We start from the raw sequence: 10,966 nt of genomic DNA on the forward strand, positions 1-10,966 counted from the left end.
TTATTGGTTTTGCCAACAGCACCCACATCCCAAGTATGTTTAATAAAAAAAAACCTCAGGAGCAATAAGTCAAGGAGACTGAGCAAGGATTTGGAAAAACGGGGAAACTGAACAATTGGGAAGAGAGAAGCATAGAAATAGGTAATGGAAACAGCTTAAGCAGGTGCCGAAGAAAATCTGCAGAGATTCCACTCTTGATCATCATCTGGTAACTGTTGTCAAAATGTTCCCAAGTACAGAACATAGGCAAAGTCAGAATTTCATTGCATTCAGCTGCGACGTTGGTGTTCCAACATGATCAAATACCATGCATTCAATGCAGCTGAAATGAAAATAGCCACATGCTGAGGTATGGCATAATGGGCACGATTGAGCGGCCTTGTCAACGCCCAACACGGTGATGCAACGAGGCCGTTAAACCTCACAAGGCACCTCTTGCAAGATTTGTGACAATGAGATCTTGCGAGATGTCATGCCCTCAATGGCATGATCCAGATTAACATATTTAAGTGAGTCATTGGGCTACCTTAAGAGGTAGGGTGAGGGGGGCATCAAGGACCCCCTAAGAGGAAGTTGGGCAGTGGGGGGGGGGGGGGGGGGGGGAGAGACCGAGAGGCCATAGTGTCATGTCCAAGAGGGAGGTAGAGAGACTGGGTCGGCATTTAAAAACGGCATCCCAATCTCTTCCTGCTAAATGAGTCAGTGCGGCATCGGCAGGGTGTTCCCGACAGAGGCCATAAAAGAAAGTCACGATTGATCGTGAGGTCGTTACAGGCCCCGCTATACGTGTCCAAAACATGCCGCATATTTTTTTGAGTGTTAAATTTCGCCCAATGCCTTTTAGGGGCTTGTGTTGTTCCAAACTGAAGTGTTCTAATAAGTTCTCAATTTTATCACAATTCATCTTTTGAAAGCATCAAAGGTTTTCATAAGTCCCTGTAAAGTAGCACATTGTAGAATCAAGTTATGAGAACATGAAATTGGAAAATTTAATTGATTTGACCAAACGCCATACAACACAAAAATCACCAGTTACTTTGAAAGCTAATGACAATGGTTTTCCAACAATGATTTTTACCAAATGAAGTCTCACAAAACTTCATTTTACTGGAAGTCAAAACTGGATGCGATAAAGAGCATCCTATCCAGCTGCATCACAGCCTGGTATGGCAACTGCTCGGTCCAAGATCGCGAGAAACTGCAGTGTGGTGAACTCAGCCCAACGCATCACACAAGCTTGCCACCCCCACATTGATTCTGTATACACCACCTGCTGCCTCAGGAAGGCAGACAGCATTATCAGAGACCCCCTCCCACCCAGACATTGCCTTCTTCCAGACCCTTCCATCAGGCAGAAGGTACAGAAGTCTGAAGACTCACACATCCAGACATAGGAACAGCTTCAAGACTCCTCAACGACTCTCCCTCAGACTGATCTGTTCCCTGTAAGAACACTATTCACAGCGCCCTATGCTGCGCTGCTCATGTATTTGCTTTGTTTGGCCCCTTGTTCCGCACTGTAACCAATGACTGTTTGTCGATGGACCATTTCTCAATGTTCTCTGTTGATTATTCTCTTGTCTGCTATGTACGTATTGTGTACGTTCCCTCAGCCGCAGAAATACTTTTCACTGTACTTCGGTACATGTGACAATAGATCAAATCAAATATCAAATGGTTACTGGGTTTTGGGGATAGGGTGGAGGTGTGCTCTTTAGTGGGGTACTCTTTTCAAGGGCTGGTGAAGACTGGATGAGCCAAATGGTCTCCTTCTTCACTATAAAGTCTATGAAACAAGTGTTCCTCTTTACAATATTCAAATTCTAACACAGAATATATCGCAAAATAATTTAGATGGTGCTCAGTATAATATGCGTTGGAAAATGCATAATTTTACTTAACTTTGCACACAGAATATTTTTAAATTGGAGTATCTGAGTAAAGTATGCAAGTAAAACCGTCATTGTCCCAACTGACCTGTAGGCTGTTCTTAGGGGGGAAAAGAGCTGACTGATGGTGATTTAACCTGCGTATCACCACACTTCAGGCAAGGAGCAAGGTTGAGAAGACAGGTCTTCATGAATAACCTCAGCCGATACGTGAATTGAACCCGCGCTGGTGGCCTCCCATTGCATCACAAAACCAGCTGAGCTAAACCGTATCTTAACAGACAACTGATTTTCAATTGCATGGCAGAGTGGTCACTTTACCACAAACTGTATTTCTAAGTTAAGTTTATTTTGTATACCTCTTCACCCTCCAAGCATCTTTATTTTTGCAATTCTTCCAAAGAGGAATAAGTCTGTGTTATAAAATGTTATGAGGGTTGTTTGATAGGGGGCTGACCGGGGGCTGGTTTAGCACAGGGCTAAATCGCTGGCTTTTATAGCAGACCCAGGCAGGCCAGCAGCACGGTTTAATTCCCGTACAAGCCTCCCCAAACAGCCGCCGAAATGTGGCGACTAGGGGCTTTTCACAGTAACTTCATTTGAAGCCTACTTGTGACAATGAACAATTTTCATTTCATTTTTTTTTTCATTGACACATAACCACCGTAAACAGGACAAAGTAGAATTTGTGCTACACAACCCAAAAAAAGTCACATTACAATTTTTTTTTTTTGCAACACTAATTTAGAAAAAAAGTTCACCATACCCCACTTCATTTTGCAGATTTGTAGAACTGGTCACTATTTGTACAACCAGAAAACTGGGAACAGCTCACCAAAATCACATTGATTTTGGGAACGATAGACATCGGGATAGAAAAGATTTACTCAAACTGTTATGAATAAAACTTACATTGCGTTGCTTTTGTAAAAAATGAGTTCCCATTAAGGGGCAATTTAGCATGGCCAATCCACCTACCCTGCACATCTTTGGATTGTGGAGCTGAAACCCACGCAGACACGGGGAGAATGTGCAAACTCCACATGGGACCAGTGATTCGAACCCGGGTCCTCAACACAGTAGGCAGCAGTGCTAACCACTGTGCTACAGTGCGCCTAATATTGCGTTGCTGCACCAAGTGTTAACATGTAAATCAATCAATTTCTAATACAGGAGGGAGCTGTACAACTTGTCTATTTGGTTAACAAAATGTTAGTCAGCCAAGTTTTAAACTGAATGTTCAATGGCTAACACTGTAATAAGGTTACTTCCACCATGTTTAGATCATTGACAAATTGACAATCCTCTCCTCTCAGGAATCCCACATCATTTTAATAAATTTCTTTGATATTTACATACCTTGTATTTGTAAAGTAGTTTACTTCTATGTTTCTAATGTTTTTCTTTATCCGCATTCTTTAAATTATTCTTTAGTTTCTAACTTCTAATTCATAGCACCCTAAAACTATTGCTCATTTCTTTCTTTTGCAATTATTCTTAATAAATCATCTTACTTTTCTCTACACATCTTTGTGCCAATTCTCTTCCCACCTCACTTTCGCTCGGTCACTCTAGCTAAAGCCTGGTCTAATCCCTGGGTAGCACGTACAGGTTAAATAGAAGATAGTGGGAGCTAATGTTTGAATGTGGATGACTGTGTCAAAGCTGGAGAGAACTTGTAATAGGGTCAGATATATTATACTGTGTGTGTGAGGGCAGGGGGGGGGGGGGTGTAGAGAGAGAGAGAGAGCGAGCGAGAGAGAGAGTGTGGAGCAGTGGGACTGGATAGAGGACAAGCTATATGTTGAGAATGACAAAGATGTCGTGGACAGAAAGACAAAGGGACTGTGAATGGAGGCAATCAAGGTTAAGAAGGGGTGCTCATAGTGGCACATTAAGAGGTTAGAATGTGCTAATGGCAGAACAAAGGTAAGCAGTGTGTCAAAGGATAACTTAGAACAGATGGCCCGAATGGGCTGGTGTGTGGGGGGGGGGGGGGGGGGGGGGATCAGATAAGATTGATGGAAGAATTGAAGTAAATTGATAGAGATAAAAATGGGGCAACGGTAGAGGAGAGAGTGAGTTTCACAATCTGAGTTGTTGAACTCAATGGTTAAGACCGGAAGGCCTTAACCTGCCTAATCAGAAGATGAGGTGCTGTTCCTCCAGTTTGCTCTGGGCTCACTGGAACATTGCAGCAGACCAAGGACAGACATGTGGCCATGAAAACAGGATGGTGAGTTGAAATGGCAAGCGACAGGAAGGTCGGTGTCCTGCTTACGGACGGACTGAAGGTGTCTGCAAAGCGGTCACCCCCAGTCTGCGTTTAGCGTAGACCACATTGGGAGCAGCAAATGCAATAGACTAGATTGAAGGAGGTGCACGTGAGGCAGGTATGTTTAGGCCCTTGTATGGTAAGCAGGGAGGTAAAGGGGCAGGTGTTACACCTTTTGCGATTGCATGGTATGGTGCCAATGGAAGGGGGCGAGGTGTTGGGGTTGATGGTGAAGTGGACCAAAGTATCTGGAGGGAGTGGTCCTGCGAAACGCTCACAGAGACAGTGAGGGGAGATGTGTTTGGTGGTGGCATCATGATGGAACTGGCGGAAGATGATTCTTTGAATGTAGAAGTTTGGGTGTGAAAAGTGAGGACAAGGGGACCCTATCCTGGCCCTGGGAAGGAGGGGGAAGGGGTGAAAGCAGAGGTGCAGGAGATGGGCGGAAATGGTTTAAGGTCCTGGCAACGACAGTGGGTGGGAAACCACGATCAAGAAAGAATGAAGACATGTCGGGCAGCACCGCTTTGGAAAGTGCTATAATCGGAACATATGCAACGGAGCGAAGGAACTGGGAGAATGGGATGGAGTTCTTAAAGGATGTGGGGTGTGAAAAGCTGTAATCGAGGTAGCTGTGGGAGTCAGTGGGTTTGTAATGGATACTAGTGGACAGTCTATCCCCAGAAATTGAGATAGAAAGATCCAGGGAGGAAAGGGAATTGACAAAGATAGACCATGTGAAGGTGATAGAGGGATGGAAATTAGAAGCAAAATTAATAAATCTTTCCAGGTCCAGATGGGAAAATGAAGCAGCACCAACACAACCAATGATCGACCGATAAAAAAGAATTGTGGGATAAGGCCGGAGTAGAACTGGAACATGGAATGTGCAGGTTAGATGGTTTATGGGGATTGGGGAAGGGAGGGGACGAGAGAGGCCTAGAGTGCTCTTTCAGAGAGTCGGTGCAGAACTCAGTGTGCCAAATGGTCTCTTTCCACACTGTAGGGATTTCTATGGAAACTGATTCTTGTTGGGGTATAGTTCCCCTGATCCTAGTCACCTCCAACTCTTTCTGGCCGAATGGCTCAGCAAGTTTGTCCACACAATTTTAAGAAGGTGATAAAGACAACCAAACGATTTTCAATTACACAAAATGTTGTTGATTAAACTGCATGACAAGCGAGCACCTGATAGGAGGATGAAGCAGTAACTCAATAAACTAATAGAAGAGAAGGTGCATTGACAAATGATCACAGTTCTGTTGGACATAAACGAGTAGAGTATATTTGCTGATTCAAATATAAATAGGGAAAATAATGAAGTAGAAGATAGCTTTTAAAAGTTGATTGGGGTTTGGAAAATAATCTAGAGCCAATGGAATGAGCAATAATGGACAAAATGGCTTAGATTCAATCATAAAAGTACTTCAACTGGAAAAATATATAAAGTCTGGAACTGAACATACTAGTTGAAGTTTGTCACTTATATGCTTTCAAGATCAGTAATCATTTGCCCTAACTTGGGCAGTTGACAAACCTGAACAGTGGGTCAAAAGACAGTTTTGTGCTATTTCACAAGTTATAGATGCCACCTTGAGAAACTTCCCAACTCTACAATATCAACAACTTATTGCAAAAAAAAAAAAACAGGATATCCCATTCAGTTTTTGGGCAAGCACGTTTCAAATTTAACATCAGTTACGGGCAAGCTTCTAGAAACAATTATTTGGGATAGAATTAGTAGTCACATGGAAAAATGGATTTCTGAAGGGGAAATCATGTTTAATTAACTTGCTGGAGTTTTTGAAGAGGTAACAGAAAGGGTTGTGAAGGTAATGCTGTGATGTGGTGTACATGAACTTCCAAAGGAATTTGATACAACAGACTTGAGAGAAAGGTTATAGCTCATGGAATGAAAAGGACAGTAGCAACGTGAATACAAAATTGGCTGAATAATAGGAGGCAGAGATTAATGGTCAATGGGTAGTTTTTGGGCTAGAGGAAGGTTTGTAGTGATATTCTCCAGGGGTCAGTATTGGGCCCCTTATGAAGTTCAATGCAGAGGAGTGTGAGGTGATACAATTTGAACATGGAGATAATATAAAAATGAGTAAAATTCTTCAGGGGATGCAGTAGCAGAAGGACTTGGGTGTATATGTGGATAGATCATTGACGGTGTCAGGACAGTGGATAGAGCAGATAATAAAGCATATAGTATTTTATTGATAGAGGCATAGAGTACAAGAACAAGGAAGTTATGTTGAATTTATATAAGACACTAGTTCGACTTTAGCTGGAACATTGTGCACAGTTCTGGGTGCTACACTATAGGAAGGACGCAAAAGCAATGGAGAGTTCAGAAGAGGTTGAAAAAGAATGGTTCCAGGAACAAGAAACCTCAGTTATGAAGATAGATTGGAGAGGCTGGGATTGTTCTCCTTGGAGCAGAAGAAGGACAAGAGGAGATCTGATAGAGGTGTTCAAAATCATGAGAGGCCTGGACAGAGTAGATAGGGAGAAAATGTTTCCACTTGTAAAAGGATCAAGAATGAAAGGGCACAGATTTAAAGTGGTTTGCAAAAGAAGCAAATGTGATGTTGTGTGAAAAAGACTTTCCTCATGCGTGGTTCGGGTCTGCAATGTACTGCCTGGAAGTGTGGTGGAGGCAAGTACAATTGAGACATTCAAAAGGGCATGCATTATTTAAACAGAAACAATGTTCAAAAAAAAGACAGGAGAATGGCACCAAGGCATAAAGTATTTTTGTAGAGTCAGTGGAGACACGATGGGCCAAATGGCCTCGTTCTGCACCATAACAATTCTGTGATTCTGAGAGAGAGAGAGAGAAGACACTCCATTCCCTGCATCATGTATTAGAAGAAAAACACAATTCTAAGCTGATGTAATATGGCACAAATGTATTTTAGTTCAAACTTTATGACTAGTTCACATGGACTTCCCATGTGTCATGAAACACAATGACACCTGTTGCTGCCAGAAACAGAATCAAATCATCCTCGCTTGCAACATACTTTATAAATACAGTAATTGGCATTTCGGATAACACCTGGTTAATATGATAAACTTAAAACACCAAACATTGAAGTCACAGTATATGGAAATAAAAGCTATATGTATTCACAGTATTCTTGAAATTAAATGAAAAATAAGTGGAATATCTATTTATTTTGGCACATCAATTGCTCTTGCAGCTCAAAGTTCGACCTTTTAAACAATCTAATCATATAATTGCTACTTTAGGTGACACGATAAAACTAAAAGGGCTCCTTTTATGCCACTGATCCTGTATTAAATTCTTATTTTGATAGTATGCATCAATTAGGTTTTGTGCGCAGTGGGATAGCAGTGGTTGATTTGCAAGTAAATTAATTCCAGTTACCCATTGTACTATTTCTGTGGATCATGTCAATGATTTGGTTTCTATTGCCATGGATCTATATAGCATTTATAACTATTGATCTCAAGACAACAGATCAGCAGAGCTCCCTCTCCCAACAGTTAGGTGTTTAAATGATTATAACAGCAGAGAGGGAGGAATCTCTGCTATCATATTTAAGACCATAAGACTGAAAACCATAAGAAATAGGAACAGGAATAAGCCATTCAGCCCTTCGAGCCTGCTTCACCATTCAATAGGATTATGGTTCATCCGTCATTCCTCATGTCCACTTTCTGCCTACGACCCTTGATTTACTTACTGATCAAAAATCTATCTAGCTCTCCCTCTCAGCCCTAAATCTGCACGAGGACCCTTTCCCCACAGCTCTCTGTGGCAAGGAGTTCCAAAGTCTCACAACCCTCTGAGAGAAGAAACTCCTCCTCATCTCAGTTTTAAACTGGCACCCTTCATTCAGAGATTATGCCCGCTCATTCTAGACTCTCCCATGAAGGGAAACATCCTTTCAGCATTACCCTGTCAAGCACTTTAAGAATCCTATGTTTCAATGAGATCACCTCTCATTCTTCTAAATTCCAATGAGTAGAATCCCACCTGTTTAACCTTTGCTCATACGATAATCCCTCCATACCAGAGATCATCCTACTGAACTGCCGGCAATGAAATAATATCTTTCCTTAAATAAGGGGACCAAAACTACCCGCAGTACCCCAGTTGTGGTCTCACCAGTATCTTTTCCAGTTGCAGCAAGACTTCCCCACTCTTATACTCCAACCCATTGAAATAAGGGCCGACATTCCATTTGCCTTCCTGATTACCTGCAGACCTGTATCCTAGCTCTCTGTGTTTTGTGCACAAGTACCCCCTTTGTGGTGCAGCTTTCAACAGTTTTTCTCAATTTAAACTGATGTTGTTCTTTTCTTCTCCCTTCCAAAATGAACTTCACATGTTCGCACATTATACTTCATTTGCCAACTTTTTGCCCACTTAACCTATCAATAGCCCTTTGCAAACGGTCTGTATCCCTCTCATAACTTGCCTTTCCGCCTATTTTTTTTGTTTGCAAATTTGGTTACAGTTCATTTGCTTCCATCCTACTAGTCATTCACATCCGAATGAAACCAGATTTACCAAGCTGTCCAAATGACTCCCACCCAAAAAAAGCAGGTTTATCACCTCACTGATGTTATAATTCATCTGGTGTCTAACACAGGGAATCTTTCTGGGAAATCTCACACTGCTTCACCCCACACTCACTTTGGACTATGACTCCAGATTGACATTGCAAATTTTGTATGCGTGTTAACTTATCACAGAAACTAAAGCTTCAATGTAAATGCACCCTAACTTATAACTCCACAGTGCAGTACACACAAACACACAATGTAAATACAAGTGTGTTGACAAAAAAAATTTACTGCAGAGATTCACAATAACAGAAATCAAATCATACGTTAATCCCCAAAAAGCTGCTTAACCTTCTTTGCTGCCAGTGTACAACCATGTTTTTCTGGATAGAACATAGAACATACAGTGCAGAAGGAGGCCATTCGGCCCATTGAGTCTGCACTGACCCACTTAAGCCCTCACTTCCACCCTATCCCTGTAACGCAATAACCCCTCCTAACCTTTTTTTTGGTCACGGAGGGCAATTTATCTTGGCCAATCCACCTAACCTGCATGTCTTTGGACTGTGGGAGGAAACCGGAGCACCCGGAGGAAACCCACGCAGACAGGGGGAGAACATGCAGACAGTGACCCAGCGGGGAATTGAACTTGGGACTCTGGTACTGTGAAGCCACAATGCTATCCACTTGTGCTACCATGCTGCCCTGAGTTAATATAAATGTAGGACAAGGGTACTATACGCAACAATATTTAATCATCTCTAAGTTTGGACCATCTCTGCCAAAAATAATTCAACTCTCTTACGATCAAGCTCAGTAACTCCTTCACGCCAGTAGCCCAGATATTAACATATGAGCTTGACGCAAGAGAGGGGTGATAAAATAGGATGCAAATGCTAATTATAATAATTATTTTTTTAAAAAATAAGGTTCTGACTCTTTTATACGTGTTCTGCAAATTATATAAGCAAGTTATTTTGATAATCCAAACGTTCGGATACAGAAATCACAGCACTATACTGGACTATTTATAAAGGGGCATAATTAGAACCACATTTAAAACGTATGTCCGCACAGCGATGGGGCTGAAGATTTAGTGACTGCAGCTGACAAACAGCTTTTCCTTCCAAAATTTGGGATAGGACGTTCAAAGAAAAATCAACCGATCCCTAATAGCAGTATTTAGACCAAATGTTTTGACGCAAGACGCATTATTTCAATCATTCAATATTTTTTTTTTGGGGGGGGGGGACAACGACGACACCAACTTCGAAAGAAATCCCATGGGGTTAATTTGCCGATTTATTGAAGTAATTTTCCGTGCTATTCGTTGCAGTTTCGTTAATTGAGGGGAACGAAAACCATCAAATGGCGACACACGGTACGCAGCAACCGAGAAGTTGAACGAAGGCAGTCACAACCGACAGAACCCCCTCGAAGATTACAACAGAGAATAATCAACAAACGAGGTACGGTTCACACGTCTCCTCGAGTTTTGACATTATTTTTTAATCTTTTAAAAAAAACAACTTACTGGCATCATTTTGGGTCCGAACCGCATTTATAATCAGGACGTTTTTTCTCCTCTTTCCACCCCCCTCCGCAAAACAAAAGGAGCAGGAGGGAGGAAAATTGAAAGCCGGCGGTGAGTCAGTGAAGGAAGAAGCCTCTGGAAACCTGTTGTGCTGCCCGCGGCCTACTCCACCAATCTCCCCGACGACAAAGTTTCTCCGGCTCTGCTGATTTGATGCCAGTCGCACAGTTTGGGAGAGCCGTCCGTTTGGGAAGTGGTGGTTTATGTGGGGCGAGGGAGGATTATTTTTTGTGTGTGTGCCGTTGCCCGCTTACTTGTCCTGCGGCGTCGTTCGCGGGAGCGATCTTTCCACCAAAGCCTTTTCCCTATCTATGTGTGTATATATATATATATATACTGTATATATATATATCCCCCACTGCTTCCAGGCGGCTCCGTAACAACACTCGGCCACGCACTGACTCAGACTGCGTCACGGCCGGAAATGGGCGGTCGCGGCGTCAATCTCCCACATTCGTCAGCATCGGGAGCCCTGCCGTCCGCTGACAGCCCCCGTCACCACACCGAGCGCGACTTACTCATTCCCTTGCTCGGCCCCCCGCAGAGGTGAGGCCTCCCGGACGGTTCCAACATTTTCTGAGTCTCGGGCCGTTTTTTTTTTAAATATATAAATTTAGAGTACCCAATTCATTTCTTCCAGTTTAAGGGGCAATTTTAGCGTTG

At 42.6% G+C, this 10,966-nt stretch overlaps 1 pseudogene; it reads right to left on the reverse strand.

Moving 5' to 3' along the window:
- LOC119964759 overlaps positions 1–10,704 on the reverse strand; it is a 107,776-nt pseudogene extending 97,072 nt beyond the window's left edge.
- Positions 10,705–10,966: the final 262 nt, after the last annotated feature.

This window comes from Scyliorhinus canicula, chromosome 1, assembly GCF_902713615.1.
Source record: "Scyliorhinus canicula chromosome 1, sScyCan1.1, whole genome shotgun sequence".
Classification (NCBI taxonomy): Eukaryota; Metazoa; Chordata; class Chondrichthyes; order Carcharhiniformes; family Scyliorhinidae; genus Scyliorhinus; species Scyliorhinus canicula.